The sequence below is a fragment of the Salmo salar genome, chromosome 07 (genome assembly GCF_965601325.2).
Source record: "Salmo salar chromosome 07, fSalSal1, whole genome shotgun sequence".
NCBI lineage: Eukaryota > Metazoa > Chordata > Actinopteri > Salmoniformes > Salmonidae > Salmo > Salmo salar.
In genome coordinates, this window is record NC_138297.1 from 25,285,001 (window position 1) to 25,310,412 (window position 25,412).

Consider the following 25,412-nt stretch of genomic DNA (forward strand, 5'->3'; position numbering starts at 1 on the left):
AAATGAATTACGGTCTTTGTTAGGAAGAAATGGTCTTCACACAGTTCACAACGAGCCAGGCGGCCCAAACTGCTGCATATACCCTGACTCTTTTGCACAGAAGTTAATGAATTGGCTGGCTGAGCTCATGGGACACTGGATGACCAGGGATTTCTCAGATGGAACCGAAAAACAAGATGCACATTTTTGCCTCATAGGCTTCCCCATGCTAAACAGGTTTTTTAGTATGGCTTAGAACACGTCTCAACAAATCACAATAATACTTTGGGCCAATCCGTTGTTGAACATTCAACAAATACCAGCACAAATATTTGGGTACCCTCCATTAGCGAGACGAAACCATTTGGAGTGAAAACGGAGAAGGGAGTGATGTCGGGCGGAATGAAAGGAGGAATGTCACAGTATTTTGGGGAAGAGGAAGAACATTGGGTTTGTTACAAAATTGTGCTGCGAGAGCGGCGAGACATGAACAGAGGGAGGGAGAGCGAGAAGGAGAGAGAGATGTGGTGAGTGTGAATAAAAGAGAGTGACAGGTCTTCTCGATTTAGGTCAGCAGTCAAAGCAGCACTGCTGTCTGTGAGATAGTGTGTGTGTGTGTGTTTGTCGCTGTGTGTGTTTGTCACTGTGTGTGTGTGTCGCTCTGTTTGTCACTGTGTGCGAAGACGTGTGTGTGTGTGTGTGTGCGCGCGTGTGTGTTTGTGTGTGTGTGTTTGTCCTTGTGTGTGTGTGTCGCTCTGTTTGTCACTGTGTGTGAAGACGTGTGTGTGTGTGTGTGTGTGTGTGTGTGTGTGTGTGTGTGTGTGTGTTCTCCTTAATTGGATTGGGACTGGTTAACATTGTTTAACCTCCCCACACTGTCTCTCACACACACACTGTTTGTGTCCCTCACCACTTCTTCTTTTATACTCCCGCCGCAGTGCAGACAAAGCCACCATTGTCCAGCCTTCTGCCTAGGAACCACTTGTGGAGGGATGCGTATCCCAGGAATCGGGGGGGGGGGGGGGGGGAGGTTTTATCCCGTAGCGTACCTCTCCATTGACCTATGGGCCTTCTGGTAGGGCTGCTAATGCATTAGCACGCTAACATGGCTTTGATTTAGTGGAGCAGGTTCAGGCAAACACGACCCGTAATGACATAATGAACACATTCACACACAGCGGACACTCCACAACACCACACAAAGCTACACACAGCAGACGCACTACGAACCAGCAATCAGTCGTCTTACTAACACACACACGCACAGTGTGGGTTTTGGGGTAAGCTTGTCTTTAAACAGACAAGCAGTGTAAGATGTATGCTGTGTGAATGAGGAGAGAGATTATAGTGTTCCAGGGGGATTGGAGCATCGCTCCTCCAGCTGTTCACCAGGAGAAATACAAGGTGACGGAGATGAGGAGGGAGCATGAGAGAGGGAGTGAGACGGAGAGGTATAGAACAAGAGAGGATGATAGAATAAATAAAGAGAGAAGGAGAGAAACCGGGATGGGAAATGTAGCAGAATGTCATAACAGACAGATGGGAAGAAGAGAAAGGGTGGATGACAGACTGATTATAGAGAGAAGGTCCATTGAAAGACGTTCCAGGACAAAAACAGTCGCAACGAAACCCTTTAATGGCCATTTTAAATGGCTTTAATTAATCCAAAAGTCCATAAACCCCATCATTATCACTGTGTCCACTTCCCTATTGAAGACTTAGCTGTCAACAGTGTCTAGTTGTTCTGGGCTTGTATTCCTAAAGGACTGCTGATCTGGGATCTGTTTTTGATTAATATTATTTGGACAGGAGGGAACTGATTCTAGATGACACTGTATAAATATGAGCCCATCTGTTGTGGTGTCGCTAACTCAGTTTTATAGGTATTTTTGGTACATTTTCACAAGTACAAGAAGCCATTTTTACAGCCTGTCCCCATACCTCCTTTCCCTCCCCTCCCCACTCCCTCCATCCCTCCTTTCTTTCCTCGCTCTAACTCCCTTTCTTTCAAGGGTCTGTTTTTTGGGCTTCATAAACAAAAAAGTATGTGGACACCTGCTCGTCGAACATCTCATTCCAAAATCATGGCCATTAATATGGAGTTGGTCCCCCCCTTTTGCTGCTATAACAGCCTCCTCTCTTCTGGGAAGTCTTTCCACTAGATGTTGGAACATTGCTGCGGGGACTTGCTTCCATTCACCCAGCCAGAGTATTAGTATTATGTTGGGCGATTAGTCCTGATTGGCAGTCGGCATTCCAATTCATCCCAAGGGTGTTTGATGGGGTTGAGGTCAGGGCTCTTTGCAGGACAGTCAAGTTCCTCTACACCGATCTTGACAAAACATTTCTGTTTGGACCTCGCTTTGTGCAAGGAGGCATTGTCATGCTGAAACAGGGAAGGGCCTTCCCCAAACTGTTGCTACAAACTTGGAAGCATACAATTGCCAAGAATGTCAAGATTTCCCTTCACTGAAACTAAGTGGCCTATCCAGAACCATAAAAAACAGCCCCAGACCATTATTCCTCTACTAAACTTTACAGTTGGCACTATGCATTCGGGAAGGTAGTGTTCTCCTGGCATCGGCCAAACCCAGGTTCGTCCATTGGACTGCCAGATGGTGAAGCGTGATTCATCACTCCAGAGAACGCGTTTCCACTGCTCCAGAGTCCAATAGCAGTGAGCTTTACACCACTCCAGCCGACGCTTGGCATTATGCATGGTGATCTTAGGCTTGTGTGTGCTCCTCGGCCATGGAAACCCATTCCATGAAACTCCCGCTATGCGCTTCAGCACTCGGCGGTCCCACTCTGTGAGCTTGTGTGGCCTACCACTTCGTGGCTGAGCCGTTGTTGCTCCTAGACATTTCCACTTCACAATAACAGCACTGACAGTTGACCAGGGCAGCTTTAGAAGGGCAGAAATTTGACGAACTGACTTTCAACGGTGCCACGTTGAAAGTCACTGAGCTCTTCGGTACAGGCCATTCTACTGCCAGTGTTTGGCTATGGAGATTGCATAGCTGTGTGCTTGATTTTATGCACCTGTCAGCAACGGGTGTGGCTGAAATAGCCGAATCCACTAATTTGAAGGGGTGTCCACATACTTTTGGCCACGTAGTATACCATTCCACACGGAATCCGAAGCCAAAAGCCTAATTCAGCGCATTGATGTATGCAGGGGTGAAAGTAAGCAGGTCTGGTATGGCATCCTAGCTAAATAAATAGTGGGGGTACGCAGTACTGGTAAAACGTGAGCCTATCACACAAAATGCCAAGAAAACTATAGGCATGAGACAGCAGTGGATGCATCAATTCGGGCTACAAGTGTGATGACAATTGCAGAATGTCTTTACAATCAGGCACATATACAGACAGCTCTACCTGTGCAGAGCACATGCCCCTTTGCCCTTCCAGTCTCCAAAGTGCCCTTTTCGTCGTGGTATTATTCCACCAAAAATGTTAGGGGTTTTTGTATACATTTTTCAACGTTGTTTTTCTGAATCCGCTGCCCCGCAGGTTGTCGTTAAATTCTCATCTATGCTTCAGAACCAAAAATGTGCACGTCTTGATTGTTGACCAATGTCCCGGCATCAGCATTGACATGCAAAGGCGGGTGCGCACATCCAGATTGGTGACCAGAAGGAATTTTCATTTCTTCCAGTTTTGCCTGGCAAAAACAGAATATGCCAACGTTTATATTATCCATATAAAATACAGTTTAGCAATCTACTATCAATCAATCAAATGTATTTATAAAGCCCTTACCTGATATCACAAAGTGCTGTACAGAAACCCAGCCTAAAACCCCAAACAACAAGCAATGCAGGTGTAGAAGCACGGTGGCTAGAAAAACTCCCTAGAAAGGCCAAAACCTAGGAAGAAACCTAGAGAGGAACCAGGCTCTGAGGGGTGGCCAGTCCTCTTCTGGCTGTGCCGGGTGGAGATTACAACAGAACACGTCCAAGATGTTCAAACGTTCATAGATGACCAGCAGGGTCAGATAATAATAATCACAGTGGTTGTAGAGGGTGCAACAGGTCAGCACCTCAGGAGTAAATGTCAGTTGGCTTTTCATAGCCGATCATTCAGAGTATCTCTACCGCTCCTGCTGTCTCTAGAGAGACTACTCTTTGCCAGAACAATACCTGCCAATTTGCTTGATCATTTTTATTTTTCAGGTAAGGCCTAGTTTGCGTGAGCTACTGGCTAAAGACAAGCATCTGTAACATCGCCTTCAATGTTATGGGATGAAGATATATCATGTCCTGGCAAAGTTATTACGATATTTGGGAGGAATAACAGGGCTACTCAGCTGACAATGAGCGCTCTGCAGGCAGGCTGTCCTCGAAAGTCATGGCGCAGTGGAGACAACATGCTTTCCATCCCATCCTGCAACCTCTGAGTTTGCTCGCTCTGGACTCCAGGGAAGTGACATGATATGCCTGTATCCTAGTTAATGTTGGCTGCTAACATGAATATCTTTCAGCTCCAAATCTCGGTGTAAAACCCAGTTTATTTCTGTGGCATATCTTGCATTTCGAAAATGCATCACCATTTATGGTTGTAATGACAGGCTACATTTGATTGGCGCATATGCGCCCGTCGCAATTTTACAACTTATTTTTTGGGTTCGCTGGTCAAAACGTTTGAAAACCACTGGGATAGTGTCAACAAATGGAGTCGGGTCGGATACAGTAATCATATATGGTATTCAGTCCTATGCTATTCGGTAGGGACGTGGATCAGAAAACCAGTCAGTATCTGGGGTGACCACCATTTGCCTCATGCAGCGCGACACATCTCCTTCGCATAGAGTTGATCAGGCTGTTGATTGTGGCCTGTGGAAAGTTGTCCTACTCATCTTTAATCGCTATGTGAACTTGCTGGATATTGTCGGGAACTGGAACACGCTGTCGTATACATTTGGGATGCGCTGGATTGACATGCTCAATGGGGGACATGTCTGGCGAGTACGCAGGCCATGGAAGAACTGGGACATTTTCAGCTATCAGGAATTGTGTACAGATCCTTGCGACATCGGGCCGTGCATTATCATGCTGAAACATGAGGTGATGGAGGCTGATGAACGACATGACAATGGGCCTCAGGATCTCGTCACGGTATCTCTGTGCATTCAAATAGCCATCGATAAAATGCAATTGGGTTTGTTGTCTGTAGCTTATGCCTGCCCCCATAACCCCACCGCCGCCGAGGGGCACTCAGTTTACAATGTTGACATCAGCAAACCGCACGCCCTCACGACGCCATACACCGTCTGCCATCTGCCCGGTACAGTTGAAACCGGGATTCATCTGTGAAGAGCATACTTCTCCAGCATGCAAGTGGCCATCGAAAGTGAGCGTTTGCCCACGGAAGTTGGTTACGACGCCGAACTGCAGTAAGGTCAAGACCCTGGTGAGGACCATTCTTTGGTTGTGCAAACCCACAGTTTCATCAACTGTCCGGGTCGCTGGTCTCAGACGATCCCGTAGGTGAAGAAGCCGGATGTGGAGGTCCTAGCGTGGTTACACGTGGTCTGCAGTTGTGAGGCCGGTTGGACGTACTGCCAAATTCTCCTAACGACATTGGAAGCGGCTTATGGTAGAGAAATTAACATTCAATTCCCTGGGAACAGCTCTGGTGGACATTCCTGCTGTCATCATGCCAACTGCACGATCCCTCAAAACATTTAAGAGTGGCCTTTTATTGTCCCCAGCACAAGGTGCACCTGTGTAATGATCATGCTGTTTAATCAGCTTCTTGATATGCCACACCTGTCAGTTGGATGGATTATCTTGGCAAAGGAGAAATCTCACTAACAGGGACGTAAACAAATTTGTGCCAAGAAAATTTAGAGAAATATGCTTTTTTGTGCGTGTGTAAATGTCTGGGATCTTTATTTCAGCTCATGAAACATGGTACCAACACTTTACATGTTGCGTTTGTATTTTTCTTTACTCTACTTTCACCCCTGGGTGTATGCCATGGCGAGCCAAGGTTTTGGTAATCGTTAAAAATGCTAAAGGGGTGGGAATCTGTACAGTGGCGTGACTAATGATCTTGATGATGTAATCGTGTATGTAAACCTTCCCAACATGCTTAAATAGAGACCAGGCCATGTCATTGGTCGATATGAGTCTGAGTATATCTCAGTGTGTTCCGCTTCTTGAATGACACAGAACCAGAATGCAGAGTATAGCATGAAATTGTGCGCGTGGAATCATTGAGTTAAACAGATACAGTAAAGCGAGGATTAAGGAAAATAATCTTTAGTACATTAACCATTCCTATTCAATACCAGTCCTATTCAATCCTCTCAGTTCTCCACGCACACACACACACACACACACCCTCAAATATACAGTATAATCAATCACATTTTAAGTGTGTCTGCTTTCATTTCTGTGTGAATGATCCTGGGCTCTACTCTCTCCCCCGGCCCTACTCTCTCCCCCCGGCCCTACTCTCTCCCCCCGGCCCTCCTCTCTCCCCCCGGCCCTACTCTCTCCCCCGACCCTACTCCCTACTCTCTCCCCCGGCCCTACTCCCTACTCTCTCCCCCGGCCCTACTCCCTACTCTCTCCCCCGGCCCTACTCCCTACTCTCTCCCTCCGGCCCTACTCTCTCCCTCCGGCCCTACTCTCTCCCTCCGGCCCTACTCTCTCCCCCCGGCCCTACTCTCTCCCCCGGCCCTACTCCCTACTCTCTCCCTCCGGCCCTACTCTCTCCCCCAGGCCCTACTCTCTCCCCCCGGCCCTACTCTCTCCTCCGGCCCTACTCTCTCCCCCGGCCCTACTCTCTCCCCCCGGCCCTACTCTCTCCCTCCGGCCCTACTCTCTCCCTCCGGCCCTACTCTCTCCTCCGGCCCTACTCTCTCCCCCAGGCCCTACTCTCTCCCCCCGGCCCTACTCTCTCCTCCGGCCCTACTCTCTCCCCCGGCCCTACTCTCTCCCCCCGGCCCTACTCTCTCCCTCCGGCCCTACTCTCTCCTCCGGCCCTACTCTCTCCTCCGGCCCTACTCTCTCCCCCCGGCCCTACTCTCTCCCCGCGGCCCTACAATCTCTCCCCCAGGCCCTACTCTCTCCCCCCGGCCCTACTCTCTCCTCCGGCCCTACTCTCTCCCCCGGCCCTACTCTCTCCCCCCGGCCCTACTCTCTCCCTCCGGCCCTACTCTCTCCCTCCGGCCCTACTCTCTCCCTCCGGCCCTACTCTCTCCCTCCGGCCCTACTCTCTCCCCCCGGCCCTACTCTCTCCCCCCGGCCCTACTCTCTCCCCCGGCCCTACTCTCTCCTCCGGCCCTACTCTCTCCTACTCTCTCCCCCGGCCCTACTCTCTCCTCCGGCCCTATTCTCTCCCCCCGGCCCTACTCTCTCCCCCCGGCCCTACTCTCTCCCCCCGGCCCTACTCTCTCCCTCCGGCCCTACTCTCTCCTCCGGCCCTACTCTCTCCCCCCGGCCCTACTCTCTCCCCCCGGCCCTACAATCTCTCCCCCCGGCCCTACAATCTCTCCCCCCGGCCCTACACTCTCTCCCCCCGGCCCTACTCTCTCCCCCCGGCCCTACTCTCTCCCCCCGGCCCTACTCTCTCCCCCCGGCCCTACTCTCTCCCCCCGGCCCTACTCTCTCCCCCCGGCCCTACTCTCTCCTCCGGCCCTACTCTCTCCTCCGGCCCTACTCCCTACTCTCTCCCTCCGGCCCTACTCTCTCCCTCCGGCCCTACTCTCTCCCCCCGGCCCTACTCTCTCCCCCCGGCCCTACTCTCTCCCCCGGCCCTACTCTCTCCTCCGGCCCTACTCTCTCCTACTCTCTCCCCCGGCCCTACTCTCTCCTCCGGCCCTATTCTCTCCCCCCGGCCCTACTCTCTCCCCCCGGCCCTACTCTCTCCCCCCGGCCCTACTCTCTCCTCCGGCCCTACTCTCTCCCCCCGGCCCTACTCTCTCCCCCGGCCCTACTCTCTCCTCCGGCCCTACTCTCTCCTACTCTCTCCCCCTGCCCGACTCTCTTCCCCGGCCCCAGACCCTCTAACCAGAGTTTTAATGTATGCAATTAGGGAGCTAATTAGTGTAATTAATTCAGCAGGAGCCAAGCCCCAGACCGGTTCTATTCACACACACACACACACACACACACACACACACACACACCGCCTGGTCCTATTCATGGTTCCAGATCTGCGTTAATCCCTGGACCTACACACTCCCAACAAAGACCCAGCACATAATGGGGCAGGAGGCTGTGTGTGTGTGTGTGTGTGTGTGTGTGTGTGTGTGTGTGTGTGTGTGTGTGTGTGTGTGTGTGTGTGTGTGTGCGTGTGCGCGTGTGCGTGTGCGTGCGATTGGTATGTGACGAGAGAGAAAGAAAGGCGTGCGAGTTTTTATTTTGGAAACTACACTAATTGATGCTAATTTAATTCCCTCCATTGCGTTTTTTGCCAGTTACAGCTTCCGAGTGAAGGTATCATAATATTGAAGATGTGGATGGGACACATGGGACGTTTAACTGTTGATTATGTTGTTTTGACCACAATATTAGATTTATTAGTAGTAGTTCAGCCTTGGTAATATTAGCAATATGTTGTAATAGCTTCACGTTATCTGTGTATTTTCAACTTCAGTAGTGGTTCTTCCAGGCAGTGTTTACTTAAAGACTTACGGCTGTTCAATGCCGCGAATGAAAGCTCCATTTACAACAGGAAACAGAAATAAAGACAAAGCGAGAGAAAGATGTTATATCTGCTGTCATCTGGGACCTGGCTATTCCCCCCCCAGCCACAAACTACAGACCACACAGAGACTTAACCCTGATCAAACTTTTACCAACCTTTCTCTCTGTCTGTCTCACGCTCTCTCTCTACCCCCTCCCTCTTGCTCCACCTCTACAGCTCTCTTTTGCTCATTTTCTTTCTCCCTTCCTTTTTCTATCCCATCCACAGGTTTCTTCCAGTCCCGCTTGTACCAAACATCCCTGGGTTATTTCACTTCAAAAGCAAATGAGGCCAGAAGGGCACAGTAAAAACACACAGAGAAGACATAGCACAAAATACACACACAATCAGACACGCGCGTACACACACACACACACACACACACACACACACACACACACACACACACACACACACAGACAGTCAGACAAAACGCAGCTAAACACACATCGTTCACCAAGCCGCCTTAATCAAGAAGGAGCTGAACAAACATATCTGTCATCTCGCTTTCTTTTTTTCACTCTTTACCTAGATCACCACTCGCCTTCTGCTGTCATCTCTCTCTCTCTCTCTCTCTCTCTCTCTCCCCTCTCTCTCTCTCTCTCTCTCTGTTAATGGATTACCATTAACTACAACAACAATATTAATCCGAACAACAATACATTAAAGCAATGGTAGTAGACCAGTGTCAACATGACTGAGAAGCCACATGACATGGTATGAAAGACAAAACAAAACTAAATAGGAAATATTATCGACATTACATTGCACTTTTCACTGGCTGTCCCTCAGGTTGTGGCAAACTGCACATTTTGGCTTTTCACCCAACAAATATTACATTTTTTCATTTTATAGTTTCAAATTCTTTGTATTGAATTATAATTTTGGCAAAGAAATATATCTGTCTGTCTGTCTCTGTCTCTCTCACATGTCTTCTCTCTTTCCTCTTTGGGAAACGAGGTTGATGGAGGGAGGACGATGTGTGGAACATACAACAACAGTGGACTAGAATACATCTCAATGCACAGCTAGCATCTCAAACATCTCTCACACACACACATTTCTCCCAAGGCATTTACCTCTGTCTACAGTGCATTCGGGAAAGAATTCAAACCCTTGACATTTTTACAGCCTTATTCTAAAATTGTGTGTGTGTGTGTGTGTGTGTGTCCCCCCCCCAGCAATGTAAACACAACACCCTATAATGACAAAGCAAAAACAGGTTTTTCAAAATATAAAATTAAATAATACATTTACATAAGTATTCAGACCCTTTACTCAGTACTTTGTTGAAGCACCTTTTGGCAGCGATTACAGCCTCAAATCTTCTTGGGTATGACGCTAAAAGCTTGGCACACCTGTATTTGGGGAGTTTCTCCCATTCTTCTCTGCAGATCCTCTCAGGCTCTGTCAGGTTGGATGTGTAGTGTTGCTGCACAGCTATTTTCAGGTCTCTCCAGAGATGTTCGTTTGGGTTCAAGTCCGGGCTCTGGCTGGGCCACTCAAGGACATTCAGAGACTTGTCCCGAAGCCACTCCTGCATTGTCTTGGCTGTGTGCTTAGGGTAATTGTTCTGTTGGAAGGTGAACCTTTGCCTCAGTCTGAGGTCCTGAGTGCTCTGGAGTAGGTTTTCATCAAGGATCTCTCTGTACTTTGCTCCGTTCATCTTTCCCTCGATCCTGACTAGTCTCCCAGTCCCTGCCGCTGATAAACATGCCCACAGCATGATGCTGCCACCACCATGCTTCACTGTAGGGATGGTGCCAGGTTTCCTCCAGATGTGACGCCTGGCATTCAGGCCAAAGAGTTCAATCAGACCAGATAATCTTGTTTAAAGGTGCCTTTTGGCAAACTCCAAGTGGTCTGTCATGTGCCTTTTACTGAAGAGTGGCTTCCGTCTGGCCACTCTACCATAAAGGCCTGATTGGTGGAACGCTGCAGAAGAAGCTCTGTTAAAGTGACCATCACGTTCTTGGTCACCTCCATGACCAAGGCCCTTTTCCCCCGATTGCTCAGTCTAGGAAGAGTCTTGGTGGTTCCAAACTTCTTCCATTTAAAAATGATGGAGGCCACTGTGTTCTTGGGGACCTTCAATGCTGCAGAAAGTTTTTGGTACCCTTCCCCAGATCTGTGCCTCGACACAATCCTGTCTCGGAGCTCTACGGACAATTCCTTCGACCTCATGGCTTGGTTTTTGCTCTGACATGCACTGTCAACTGTGGGACCTTATATATTAAATAGACAGGTATGTGCCTTTCCAAATCATGCCCAATCAACTGAATTTACCACAGGTGGACTCCAATCAAGTTGTAGAAACATCTCAAGGATGATCAATGGAAACAGGATGCACCAGAGCTGAATTTCGAGTCTCATAGCAAAGGGCTCGAATACTTATGTAAATAAGGTATTTCCTTCTTTTCTTCTATTTATACATTTACAAAAATGTCTAAAAACCTGTTTTTGCTTTGTCATCATGGGGTATTGTGTACGGATTGATGAGGGGGAAAAAACATATTTAATCCATTTTAGAATAAGGCTGTAACGTAACAAAATGTGGAAAAAGTCAAGGGGTCTGAATACTTTCCGAGGGCACTGTATATAGCCAGTAGGGCTGTATAATATTTAATAGTGCCATTCAGGCTTGGTTGATGTACACTCTAAGACGAGGACCAGATGTGTAGCCATACAGTCTAATGGAGAGCAGAGCCAGAATAGGAGTTGTGACTACGGTACAGAAGGGTATCATGAGGACAGGAGTGGGGATGTTTAGATGACCGGCGATGCTGTGTGTGTGTGTGTGTGTGTGTGTGCTGGTGTTTATATACAGGAGGGTGAAGGGGCCCAATTCGGGTTTCGAGAGGATGGTTTTCCAAGCGGTATTTAGACTGCTCACGTGCAGACACACACACACACACAGACAGAATGTGGACTCACACAAGCAATCTCTCAAATGCACACACGCGCACACACACACACACACACACACACACACACAAAACACGTACGTACGCACACACCGTCTCTCTGACTAAGACACTCCCAGTGGCTGGTGTTTTTTGTTCGTAGTGAGCGCTCATTTACTTCATTAAAAGCCTTAATTAACGTGACAGTTCTGTGTAATTACACTCTTTAAGATGTACTACTCTGTTCAGAGCAAGTTGGACGCCCTCTCTCTTTCTCCCTCTCGTTCTCTCTCTCTCTCTCTCTTTCTCCCTCTCGTTCTCTCTCTCTCTCTCTCTTTCTCCCTCTCGTTCTCTCTCTCTCTCTCTTTCTCTCTCTCTCTCTCTCTCTTTCTCTCTCTCTCTCTCTCTCTCTCTCTCTCTCTCTCTTTCTCCCTCTCGTTCTCTCTCTCTCTTTCTCTCTCTCTCTCTCTCTCTCTCTCTCTCTCTCTCTCTCTCTCTCTCTCTCTCTCTCTCTCTTCTCTCTCTGTTTCTCTCAACTCAGTTTCACAGGGAAAAATGGTTTAAGTTAGTGGTGTTTGTGTGTGTGTGTGTGTGTGCTTTAGCAGTGCTAAATTCTACAGTAAAGTTGTGTGTCTGACATGTGGCATTAATGTGATGCCTTTTAAGAGTTCCTCTAACAGATCCCATCCCTCCTATGGTTCTAGTCTTTTTCCTTCTCTCTCTCTCTCTCTCTCTCTCTCTCTCTCTCTCTCTCTCTCTCTCTCTCTCTCTCTCTCTCTCGTTCTTCCCATCAGACCGTTGACCCACTTCCCTCTTTTGCATCCCGCCTTCCCTTTTTTCTTTCAGACTTTCGTCATCCCCTCCAACAACTTCTCCACCTCCCTCCCTCCTCCCGTTCCTCCCATCAACCCTCCCTTCCCTCTCATCTCACCATGAAAGTACAAGTTAAAACAGCTTCACAGAGGATCAACCGACAGACAGTTGTCGTACAGCATTCCTTCACCGTTCCAACCCTAGCGTGGTCGTTATGTTCTTTTAACGTTGCTCTGACGTCCTGACGGACTGTTTTGATGTGGCTGTTTCTGAGTCGACGGTGACGTCCCACTGATCTGTCCAGCTGAGCACAGCATAGTGCTATTTCCTCTGGTTTGAGCACACACACACACACACACACACACACACACACACACACACACACACACACACACACACACACACACACACACACACACACACACACACACACACACACAAAGACAGCTTTTGAGTTTATTTGTGGCAGAATGTTGTTGCTGCACGCATTGTAATCAGACACTGACAGACAATGACAGACAATGTGGTTCTGCCTTATAGAGGAGGACAGATAGGTCCAAAGAGAACTGGAACTGGGGATACGAAGTCTGTATCCCAAATGCCACCCTGTTCCCTTTATAGTGCACTATCTTTGACCAGGGCACATAGTGCACTATATAGGGAATAGGGTGCCATTTAGGACATAGCAAAAGAGAATGAAAGGCAGAGAGAGAGCGAGAGAAAGCGGGAGGGAGAGAAATGGAGGGAGAGTGAAAGAGGGAGACAGAGATAAAGAAATAGTTGATTTTACAGTGAAATCCAAGTATTGAGCAGAATCCTAAATAGTTATTTTGAATGTGTCCATGTGAGAATGGCTTTTCTGAGTTGTGTGTGTGTGTGTATGCCTCTATTAAAGTGTGTGTGTGCGTTAGTAACTCACGCACACACGGGTAGCCTGCAGGGTAGGGGCGGAGACCCTGGGCCTAAAAACATCTACATGATAAACTCAGTGAAAATGGGAGTGTTAAGACTAGGGTTGCAAAGGGTCGGAAACTTTCCGGTAAATTTCCTGAATTTTTCTGAAAACGTTCCGTGGGAAGTTAAGCCTGAGAACTTTGGGAATTTTGCTTAAATTCATGAAAAAAGTTAGTTTATAACAGTGAACATTTTTTTGGGTGGGATACACATAAGGCAATTCTAGGTCTTGTGGCATATTCTGGTTAAACTATCCCCAATTCAATGGAATTGCAACCCTCTGCATGCACAGTGCATTCTTCCATCACATGTACAGCTGATTCTCAAGATCTTACACACTAATGAGATGCTATTGAGCCCACACTACTACACTGTCTGAGACAAGGACTACATGCTTTCTGGTAAGTTTTAATTACAATACTGGGTGGGTGAATATATTTTATATAACATACATCATTTTTTGTTAACTAGTAAATAGTAGCCTACAGCAAAGTGTGTTTAAATCCTTTCTAACAATTTTGCTAGTTAATTTTTGCTACCATGTGGGTTTTAGCTTTCTTGAGCCTGCTAACTGAGTGTTAATTCACCTGTTTCCATACTTGTTTCATTGTAAAACATTTACAACATTTACAAAGGAGTTGTTTAATCTAACTACTTAACTATTTATCTGTACATGGAATTGTATTTCTTTTTTTGTTGTTGTATTTTTTCTAATCTTACAGGAAAATGCCGTGGGCACTATCTGATGTGTGGAGACATTTTACTGCAGCTAATGTAGAAGGAAAAGCTGTGTACATTAGCAAATACTGTGCCAAATCATATGTGAAGAATGCAACAAAGATGCAGAATCATCTGGCCAAGTGCATAATGTTCCCTCAGCGCTCACAACAAGCAACCTCTGACAAAAGTCCCTCTACTTCTATTTGAGGTGAACATGATGAATCATCAGACACCTTATCGATAGCAACAGCTCATGGTCCTCCTGGAATCAGAAGTTTTTTTGACTCAATGGAGGAACGTAGTCAGAGAAATGCTGATGAATGTCTTGCTCGAGCTGTGTATGCAACTGGTTCACCTCTGGAGCTCACAGGCAATGTGTTGGAAGAGATTTCTGAATGTTCTTCGCCCAGCATACACCTCTTCAACCGGACATGCTTTATCTACTCATTTGCTGGATGCAGAGTTCAACAGAGTTCAAGTGAAGGTCAAGCAAATCATAGAGAAAGCAGACTGTATTGCAATCATCTCTGATTGGTTGTCGAACATTCGTGGGCAAGGAATAATTTACTACATCATCTCCACCCCTCAACCGGTATTCTACAAGAGCACAGACACAAGGGACAACAGACACACCGGTCTCTAGATTGCAGATGAGCTGAAGGCAGTCCTCAATGACCTTGGACCGCAGAAGGTATTTTCACTGGTGACAGACAATGCTGTGAACATGAAGGCTGCTTGGTCTAAAGTGGAGGAGTCCTACCCTCACATCACACCCATTGGCTGTGCTGCTCATGCATTGAATCTGCTCCTCAATGACATCATGGCACTGAAAACAATGAATACACTCTACAAGAGAGCCAAGGAAATGGTTAGGTATGTGAAGGGTCATCAAGTTATAGCAGCAATCTACCTCACCAAGCAAAGTGAGAAGAATAAGAGCACCACATTGAAGCTACCCAGTAACACCCGTATGGGTGGTGTTGTCATCATGCTTGACAGTCTCCTGGAGGGGAAGGAGTCTCTCCAAGAAATGGCCATATCACAGTCTGCCGATATGGACAGCCCCATCAAGAGGATCCTCCTGGATGATGTATTTTGGGAGAGAGTGGTAAGCAGCCTGAAACTCCTGAAACCTATAGCAGTAGCCATTGCACAGATTGAGGGAGACAATGGCATCCTGTCTGATGTTCAGACTCTGCTTGCAGATGTAAGAGAAGAGATTCGTACTGCCCTGCCCACTTCACTGTTGCTCCAAGCAGAGGAAACTGCAGTTCTGAAATACATCAAAAAGTGTGAATACTTCTGCCTGAAGCCCATACACGCCGCAGCGTACATGTTGGACCCCAAGTATGCTGGCAAGAGCATCCTGTCTGGTGCAGAGATCAACAAGGCCTATGGTGTCATCACTACCGTGTCTCGCCACCTTGGCCTGGATGAGGGCAAGGTTCTTGGCAGTCTGGCGAAGTACACTTCCAAGCAAGGGCTTTGGGATGGAGATGCAATGTGGCAGTCGTGCCAATATATATCTCATCAGCCACCTGGTGGAAGGGACTTTGTGGATCTGAGGCTCTTTCCCCTGTTGCCTCCATCATCCTCCAAATCCCACCAACATCAGCCACCTCAGAGCGCAACTGGTCCTTGTTTGGGAACACACACACCAAAGCACGCGACTGGCTGACCAATACAAGCGTTGAAAAATTGGTGGCCATCCGGGTATATTTGAGGCTTTTTGAGCCTGACAACGAGCCATCCTCAACAAGGTTGGAATGTGACAGAGAAGATGAGGCCTCAGAGTCTGATGTTCAAGAGGTGGACATTGAGGAGGTGCAGGGAGAAGACATGGAAGCCTGACAGGAAGGCAACCAAAGCTTTAGTTTCTAGACTATCATTTTACAGATGTATGTTGAAAAACATTTTGGGAGATGTGATGGATCATTGGGGATCATTCAATATTCCCTTTCTTTTGTTGTTCAGTGAAACCATCCCATGTGAAGAGTCAACTCATTTAATGGAAGTTCAATTCATTACTTCTAGTGGTAGGATTTAATAATTTGCAATTATGTCTACTTTTCTGTCTCCATATGATATGGTAAATATATCAAATGCAAAAACATCTACATTTAAATGGTATTAATATTCATTTGCATATATTTCCGTTAATTCCCATATATTCCCATTAATTCTCATATATTCCTGTTAATTCCCATGGAAAGTTTCTACCTCTGAATATTCCCCAAAATGTGCAACCCTAGTTGAGACACGACTCAGTGGAGAGAGAGAGAAACCCCAGCTCCTACACTTAGCCACTATACCATGTGTATATATCCTGTTACCTGTACCCCCTGTTACATCAACTGTCTGTCTGTCTGTCCATGTGTCATCACTGGAGAGGCCCCCAACATCACTGCCTGTTTGTGTGTGTCCAGTCACACCACACACCACAACACACACACCCACACACACACACACACACACACACACACACACACACACACACACACACACACACACACACACCACACACACTGAGCCCAGACCATCATGGCTAGGCTAAGTCGAGACCAAGACAGGGACAGAGAGAGAGAGAGATGAGGAGAGAGCGAGAGAGATAGAGGGAGATCTGGAAAGACAGATAGAGGGAGCGAGAGAAAAATGGAGAGATGGAGCGAGAGAGAGATGGAGCGAGAGAGAGATGGAGAGAGAGGGAGAGAGCGAGAGAGAGAGGGAGAGATGGAGAGACAGAGAGGGAGCGAGAGAGAAATGGAGAGAGGGGAGATGGAGGAGAGAGAGGGAGAGAGCAAGAGAGAGGGAGATATGGAGAGACAGACAGACAGATAGAGAGAGAGAAATGGAGAGATGGAGAGGGAGAGAGAGGGAGATGGAGGGAGAGAGAGGGAGATATGGAGAGACAGATAGAGAGAGCGAGAGAAAGGGAGAGAGCGAGAGAGAGGGAGATATGGAGAGACAGATAGAGGGAGAGATGGAGAGACAGATAGAGGGAGAGATGGAGAGACAGATGGAGGGAGAGATGGAGAGAGAAATGGAGAGAGATAGAGAGAGAAATGGAGAGGGAGGGAGAGAGAGAGATATGGAGAGACAGATAGAGAGAGCGAGAGAAAGGGAGAGAGCGAGAGAAAGGGAGAGAGCGAGAGAGAGAGAGAGGGAGATATGGAGAGACAGATAGAGAGAGAGAAATGGAGAGATGGAGAGAGAGAGGGAGATATGGAGAGACAGAGAGAGCGAGAGAAAGGGAGAGAGAAATGGAGAGGGAGAGAGGGAGAGAGAGAGAGAGATATGGAGAGACAGATGGAGAGAGCGAGAGAAAGGGAGAGAGCGAGAGAGAGAGGGAGATATGGAGAGACAGACAGATAGAGAGAGAGAAATGGAGCGATAGAGGGAGAGAGAGAGGGAGATATGGAGAGACAGAGAGAGCGAGAGAAAGGGAGAGAGCGAGAGAGAGAGGGAGATATGGAGAGACAGAGAGATGGAGAGATGGAGAGAGATGGAGAGAGAGCGAGAGAAAGGGAGAGAGCGAGAGAGAGATATGGAGAGACGGAGATGGAGAGAGATGGAGAGAGGGAGAGAGAGAGAGAGGGAGATATGGAGAGACAGAGAGATGGAGAGATGGAGAGAGAGCGAGAGAAAGGGAGAGAGCGAGAGGGAGATATGGAGAGACGGAGATGGAGAGAGATGGAGAGAGGGAGAGAGAGAGAGAGGGAGAGAGAAATGGAGAGAAGTGTGGTGACAGCAGTGCGAGATGGTCGGCTCGTTAAACCCATATCCTTGCTGTGTTGCCGGGGGAGTGGACAGGGAGAGGTGTTTTAGTCTATATCTGGGAGAGACATGGGAATACCGAGAGGCTTAAAAAAAACACAGCTTTACGGATGCATGAGCAAAGAGCAGAGGAAAGAAAGACGGAGAGAGAGAAGGAGGAGAGAGGCCGGCATTGACCCATTTCTGCAGGCCTCCATTCTATAACGGACACACACACACACTCCCAGACACACTTGCAGGCAGACATGTTCTTCCAGACTTTGAGACACTCAGAGATATGCTTCACACAGGCGCACGAGAACACACACACCATACAAGCACCATACACACAGCCCAATACACATCAGCTGCACTCAACCATCCCCCATTAGCTTTTCAATATGAAAACCCCTATCCGCTATTGAACGTCATTCTATGGCAGCTAGACTCTAAAGGGTACATTGAAGTGCTACCCCCAAGCTGTTCCTCATCACGACATTACACACTTCCTGCCAAGAATGTATGTGTTCAATACCGAGCTGATAAGACCATGAGCCGCTTCTCTTCTATTCAATCCATTTCTATACCTCCCTCAAAGCTATTGAGGTGTTATGGGGATTGAAGGACATTGAAGGGGCCTGTCTATTCAAACCCACTGTCAGGGCGAAATATCTCGAGCATAGAAATACCACACACATTGACTTTCAATGATTTTATTCATCGCCGAGATATTGTAGTCACATGCACTGGCTCATTAGCACTGTTGAGAGTCTCATAGACATATACTTGGACTCACACTCGCGCACACACACACACACACACACACACACACACACACTTGTACACACACAAGAACACATGCCGATGCTCTGCGACACACACACACACACACTACCCCTCTCAAATGCACTTGATGCCCTCAGACGAGGACTCTGACCCAGTTCGACTGTAGCCGGTGTCTCTCTCAGCCGTCCTGTATCTCCACCGCTGCTTTACCGACATTTTGCCTCAATGTTACGTAAGTGTTGTCTCTCCTCAATCCTCTCAGCGCTTATTGCTCACGTTGGCTCATAGTCCTTTTTTCTCCCCTCTCCCCTCTCCCCTCTCCCCCTCCCCCTCTCCCCCTCTCCCCCTCTCCCCCTCTCCCTCTCCCCTCTCCCCTCTCCCCTCTCCCCCTCCCCCTCTCCCCTCTCCCCCTCTCCCCTCTCCCCCTCTCCCATCTCCCCTCTCCCCTCTCCCCTCTCCCCCTCTCCCCCTCTCCCTCTCCCCCTCCCCCTCTCCCCTCTCCCCTCTCCCTCTCCCCCTCTCCCCTCTCCCTCTCCCCCTCTCCCCTCTCCCCCTCTCCCTGTCTACTTGTTGATTTCTTTCTTTCTCTGCCTGTCTGTCTTTTTGCCTCTTTTTTTCTGTCTGTTTGTCTCTTTCTTTTGGTCTCTCTCACGCTCTCTATCTCTTCAATTCTCTTTCTCGCGCTCTCTCTCTCTCCATCTCTGACTGACTGGGATGTCTGACTGGGATGTCGAACAGTATTACTGTTATAGAGGTTAAAGATTAATAACCTACGCAGCAACCAGGACTACACATCACACACACACACATCAGACATGCACACACGCACACACACACACACACACACACACACACACACACACACACACACCTGGCTCATTCAGCCAGGCATTGAATAACATCCAACCCGTTATCTGCAGAACCTTTCCAATTGACACTCCACTGTCAAACAAAATAAAGAATTGGCATGCTCAACTCCGTATTCTGTGTATAAAGCTTTTGTTTGGATGCAGGGTTACAATATAATTAGTATTCGCATTACAATAGTAATTTCCCCACTATCTCTCTCCACTGACAGCCAATATAAAGCATGATAGACACATCACTACTGTAGATTCACAGAGCATCTGCCACTTCCAATCAGACCGTGCTTTAGAAGAATGGAGGTAGGCGTGGCTACAATGCATTTTGAAGGTGTGTGTGTGTGTGTGTGTGTGTGTGTGTGTACATGGCAAAGACCAGGTGCATGCCTGATATCAGTCCTCCTCAGTAGAGCTGAGGCCTTTACTAAACGTGTGTGTGTGTTTCCATGCTTCCCACAACCCTAGCACAGAGAGAGGGGGGAGACACGGGGGGGAGAGGTTATGGGGGAGGAGGGGTCATGGTAAGCGAGTCCGAAAGATAGAAAGTGAATAACTGCTGAGAATTAAAATGTCATCGAGCACAGGGGAGGTCAACCACACACAAGGCAAGCAGAGACACTGAGATTATTCCCCATGACACACCAGCACAGGGGTGTGTGTGTGTGTGTGTGTGTGTGTGTGTGTGTGTGTGTGTGTGTGTGTGTGTGTTTTAGGGCTATGACGATACCAGTATCGCAGTATTTTCTCCATGGCAAAAATGGAAACACATAGCAGTCCAATCTCTTTCTTCCTTTAAAAACCTGCTGTATGTAAAATATTGTGTGTTATATCTAATATAAATAAAACATGACTCTGGATAACAACATAATGATGTTTGTTTCCAACATTAGTGCTGTTTTGTTTCCTTCCCACGATACTAACGAGTAAGGCGATGCTGGTGGCGTCCCGGCCCTAGTGTGTGTGTGTGTGTGTGTGTGTGTGTGTGTCCAACATTATGCTCTAGCATGTGGCCATGATTTTGTACACTGACTGAGACCCATTCCAACTCACACACTATGCCGTGTTATACCCACATTTAAACACCCAGTAAGGTTTCCACATTCACAAGTATACATTTCATGTCTAATAAAACTTCGGCAACATACACAAGGTCTTGTCCTTAGATGTACTCACAGCAGACTGGTCGGTATCCATTTAGGTACCTCCGACTCAAACACACACACACACACACACACACACACACACACACACACACACACACACACACACACACACACACACACACACACACACACACACACACACACTTTGGTACTTCAACCCAGTAAACAATCTCCCTTGGTTTTTATGATGGAAAAACCCATTTTCTCAATCTTCTCCATTGAAAACAGCTTAGGAAAACCTCAGGCCATTTTGGCACTAGTAGTCAGTGTGTGTTTCTATACATTCGAGCTTGGTGGGATGCATACAACGAAAGAGTGACCCGGTAATGTCTTGGCTTAGGTTATGGATCAAAATAATACTTTTTCAGGGCTGAAATACATGCGGTACATATAATAGCTATTTTTGGTTTGAGTACACAGCGTAATGTGTTCAGCTGTCAGGGAAAGGTAATGGGTTGTGATGGCTTCGTTAATGTGTCATACAAAGGTTCTAAAAGTGTTCTATGTGAGTTATGAAGGGTTCTACAGTTACAGGAAATATGAAGTATGATCCAAGATTTGAAGGAGTTGGCCCGGGAGAGACGGTGTGAGTCCCGAACATAACTCTTTCTCAAGGGTGTGCGCGTGTGTGTGTCCAGGGAGGGGAACATGCAGTTAAAGCTTCATCATCTGGATGATATACCATATCTCTCTGGAGAAGGAGGACTACGGAGTTAGCACAGGAATGCGACTGTAAATTCCCTCCCCGTCCCTCGGTCTTTTGACCGGCCAACTTGGTTCCCGTCTCAGAAAAAAGGTCCAGAACTCACTAACAGTAATGTCGTTTTGCGGATGGAATTATTCTCAGGACAACGTGTCAGAATAGACACAGTGCACACACACAGCTTCTGTCATCATCAGCGCGTGTGTGAGACAGACTTTGTTACGTCGGTTTCTGGTAAAGTGGTCTAAAGACCAACCAACTGAAGCTGAGAGCAGAACTCCGCTGTTTGTGATGCCAAACCTTTCATGTTTATTTGTACAGACGGAAGCTAACACGACATTCACACACACACACATCATCGCTCCAGCGTTAACGTACGTTAGTAATGTGTATCCCAGGGGCCAAACACCCACTCACGATTCCATTATTGTGTGTGTGTGTGTGTGTGTGTGTGTGTGTGTGTGTGTGTGTGTGTGTGTGTGTGTGTGTGTGTGTGTGTGTGTGTGTGTGTGTGTGTGTGTGTGTGTGTGTGTGTGTGTGTGTGTGTGTGATCATGTTCATAACTCTAGACAACAAGAGTGCGTCACAGATACGGTATCGCACACACCAGCGGCGAGCGTGGGAGAGACGAGACACACACTTCTATACAGGCAACGCGCTCGCTCCGATCTCTCATCTTTGTTCCCCCGGTTTGTTTGTTTGTTTTCTTTTTGTTGTTGTTGTGTCGTTTAATCTGCTCTTTCGCTCCGCGCCTCGTCTCTCTCATCCCCTTTAACTTGAATCTATCTGCCATCTGACAACGAGCTTCTCCTAGTGGGTTACAGCTCCGTGTGCAGACTGTGTATTCGCTATGTAGGGAATAGGGTCACATTTGAGATGCAGCCTGTATCTGGTCAACCCAGGCCAGTGTTTTACTGCTCTCTCTGGAGACTGACTTCAGTAGCTGGTCTGGTCTAGTTGGAGAAGGACTGTATACACACACACAGACAGTTAGCGTACACGTACACGCACACCCACTCACACTACACACTTTATCTGAAGCCCTACTCTGGTGCAGACTGTGTTGGCTGATTGAGGATGACTGCGGTGTTATTTCATTAATTACGTTTTTCCGTCTTTCGCTCCCGTCTTTGTTTGGTGGGAGGAAGAGGGTGGCGAGGCGACGCTCCTGCTCCCTCGTCGTCCTCGACTGTTCTACACCCCCCCCCCCCCCCATCACTGCTGATCATCGTCTCAATTACGCATCCCTCCCTCCTTCCTTCCCTCTCCCTCCCGCCCCTGTCGCTGTTTTCGGTCTTTCCTCTCTCAGCTCATCCCAAGTTACTCTCTCTCTACTCCTCTACTCCCCCCCCCCCCCCCCCCACACAACCCCGTCGTCACATTCCTTATTTTCTTCTCGCTCTTTCTCTCTGTTCCAAAGTTATGTGGTTAAAACTAACAACTACTTGCATTGTCCCTCTCTTTTCTTTTATCTTTTCTCTCCATTACCACCTTTTTTCCCCATAAGTGGCAACAGCTTAAAGTAGTCTCGTTCTCTCTCGCTCTCTCTCCCCCCTCTCTCTCTCTCTCTCTCTCTCTCTCTTTCCATCACTTCTCATAGTCTACTGTCTCAGTCATGTCAACAACAGCTTGTCATAAACGATCAGTCTCAATCCTCCCTCCTCCTCGTCTTCTCTCGCCTCCCTGTTCTACTTATTCTCTCTTCTTCTCTTTCACTCTGTCCTTTGCCAGCCTTTCAGTCCTATTTTTTAACCTCCAGCACTGTCCTTTTTTGCCTCCCTCCATCTTCTCTCTTCTTCCTGTCAAGCATCTCTCCTTTCTCCTTTTGGTTTTTCTATTCATTACTCTACGTGAATGTCCTTGTCCTCTGCAGAGATCCCTCTCTCCTCTCGCCTCCTTTCACACTTTCCAACATTAACAGGCTGGCAGGAAGATGGAGAGGTGAGATGACTAAGGCTCTCTTCTTTCACACCTCTCTCTCTTTCTCCCCCGCTCCCTCTCTCCTCGCCAACACCTTAATCTGTAGCCTCAAGTCAAAGGGAGAGAAAAATAAGAGGGCGGGATGTATTTTTGAGGGAAAGCAAAGGTCTTGAGGCGTGAACTGAAAGAGAGGGAGGGGAGAGGTAGAGAGAGTGTTTTCTGTATTTCTCCGAAATTGCACCCATCCATTCTCCTCATCAATCAAATTTCAGTCAAATGTATTTATAAAGCCCTTTTTACAGTAGCAGATGTTACAAAGTGCTGTAGAGAAACCCAGCCAAAACCCCAAACAGCAAGCAATGCAGATGTAGAAGCACATCCCTCTCTCCTCTCAGCCAATGAGCCTCAGCCTTTAGACTACATGGGGAGTAGTAGAAATGGCCTTTTAAGCATTCTAGTACAGTTAAATAGTTAACACACACACACACACACACGGACGCAGCGGTCTAAGGCACTGCATCTCAGTGCAAGAGGCGTCATTACAGTCCCTGGTTCGAATCCAGGCTGTATTACATCCAGCCGTGATTGGGAGTCCCATAGGGAAGCGCACAATTGGCCCAGCGTCATCCAGGTTTGGCCGGGGTAGGCCGTCATTGTAAATAAGAATTTGTTCTTAACTGACTTGCCTAGTTAAATAAAGGTTACACACAAACCACACACCACACCACACTGACCAAAAAGTAATTTTGTTGGCATTTACATGTGCCCGTTACCAGTAAATCATAATCAAAACCTATTTCTTTCACTTACTTGCTGTGCTGTTTCCTTGTTCATTTGTTCAGTCTCAACCAGGATTTCATCATGCATGTCAAGCAGTGAAGTTTCAGCTCTGTCTGTCCGTGGCCTCTCTTCCTCGGTGGGCACCGTGTCCGTTTCCATCTTGTCCAGCTGTGTCTAACATTTCACGTAAACCCTGTTTCTTGTCTGCATCGAAGTAGCGGTCCTTGTACCTAGCATCGAGCATGGTGGTGACACAGTAAAGAGGCTCAGAGAGAATACCACCGAATTGCTTGTTCAGTCTCATACTTTTGTAAGTTTTAACCCCACTGTCTGTGTCGATTAGTTTTATTGAGCAGGCTTTTCAATGCCATGACAGAGGGTATCATGTCTGCTGCAGACGCAGTTGATGAGCTTATTTCTCCAGTCAGTTGTTGGAATGGCACTAGGAGTGCGTTCATGTTTCAAACATGTTCCCAGATGTCATTGAAATGGCAGCAGCGGTCTGAGAACCAGCACATTCTTGAGCATGCAATACGGCTTTCTTCAGTACGAAATCCTCGTCTGCCCACTGTGCTGTCAGACTCAGCATGCTCATGGGGCTGACGTCGCTGGTCCAAATGTCAGTCGTGAAGCTAATAGCAGTGATGCCCGTAGCAAGTAGCTCACGGATGTTTCAACAACAATACTGTGTAACTCCGGTAGGGCAACATCTTAAAAATAGTGCCTACTTGGTAGTGTGTACCGGTGCTCGACCAGTCTGCGAAGGCCAACATCATCCACGACAGAGAGCGGTTGATTTTCAAGGGCAATGAATTCCATTATCTTGGCGTTAATGGATTTCGCCTTTTTGAGTTGTCTCGCTGAAATGTTGTTACTCTCTCAAATGACTGCTCGACTGGAACTTGTTTAGTTGTTGGAAGTGTGCGCTTAGTATTTTTCAGCTTTTGTTCTGTGTGGCGTTGTATTTTCCGTGGCGTTATGACGTCATCTACCTACGTTATATAGGTATGCACGTCAGCTTTGACATCGGTTTTGCACATCGCCGTTAAACTAGACATCGGGCCGATACCGACGTTGGCATTTTTGAGCTAATATCGTCCGATTCCGATACGCTCACCGATATATCGTGCATCCCTAGCTCTGATAGCTAACATGGAATGGACGAGAGCATGGTGCTTGCAACACCTGGGTTTGTGGGTTCGAATCCCTCATGGACCCAATATGCTAAATGTGTTAAACTATGCGTCCCTTTGGATAAGAACATCTGCTAAATCGTAACACGATATTGTTTAATTACACAGAAGCGAATTTCTCTTTCTCTCTTTTATATAATGAATCCTGAATTCTCAATGAGATAATCATTGTCTCCTCA

General features: G+C 47.5%; 1 protein-coding gene across 1 annotated transcript in view; it reads left to right on the plus strand.

The window, feature by feature from the left end:
* LOC106608822 (ephrin-B3) overlaps positions 1–25,412 on the plus strand; it is a 116,112-nt gene that overhangs the window by 77,509 nt on the left and 13,191 nt on the right. The gene's annotated exons all lie outside the window — the stretch shown is intronic.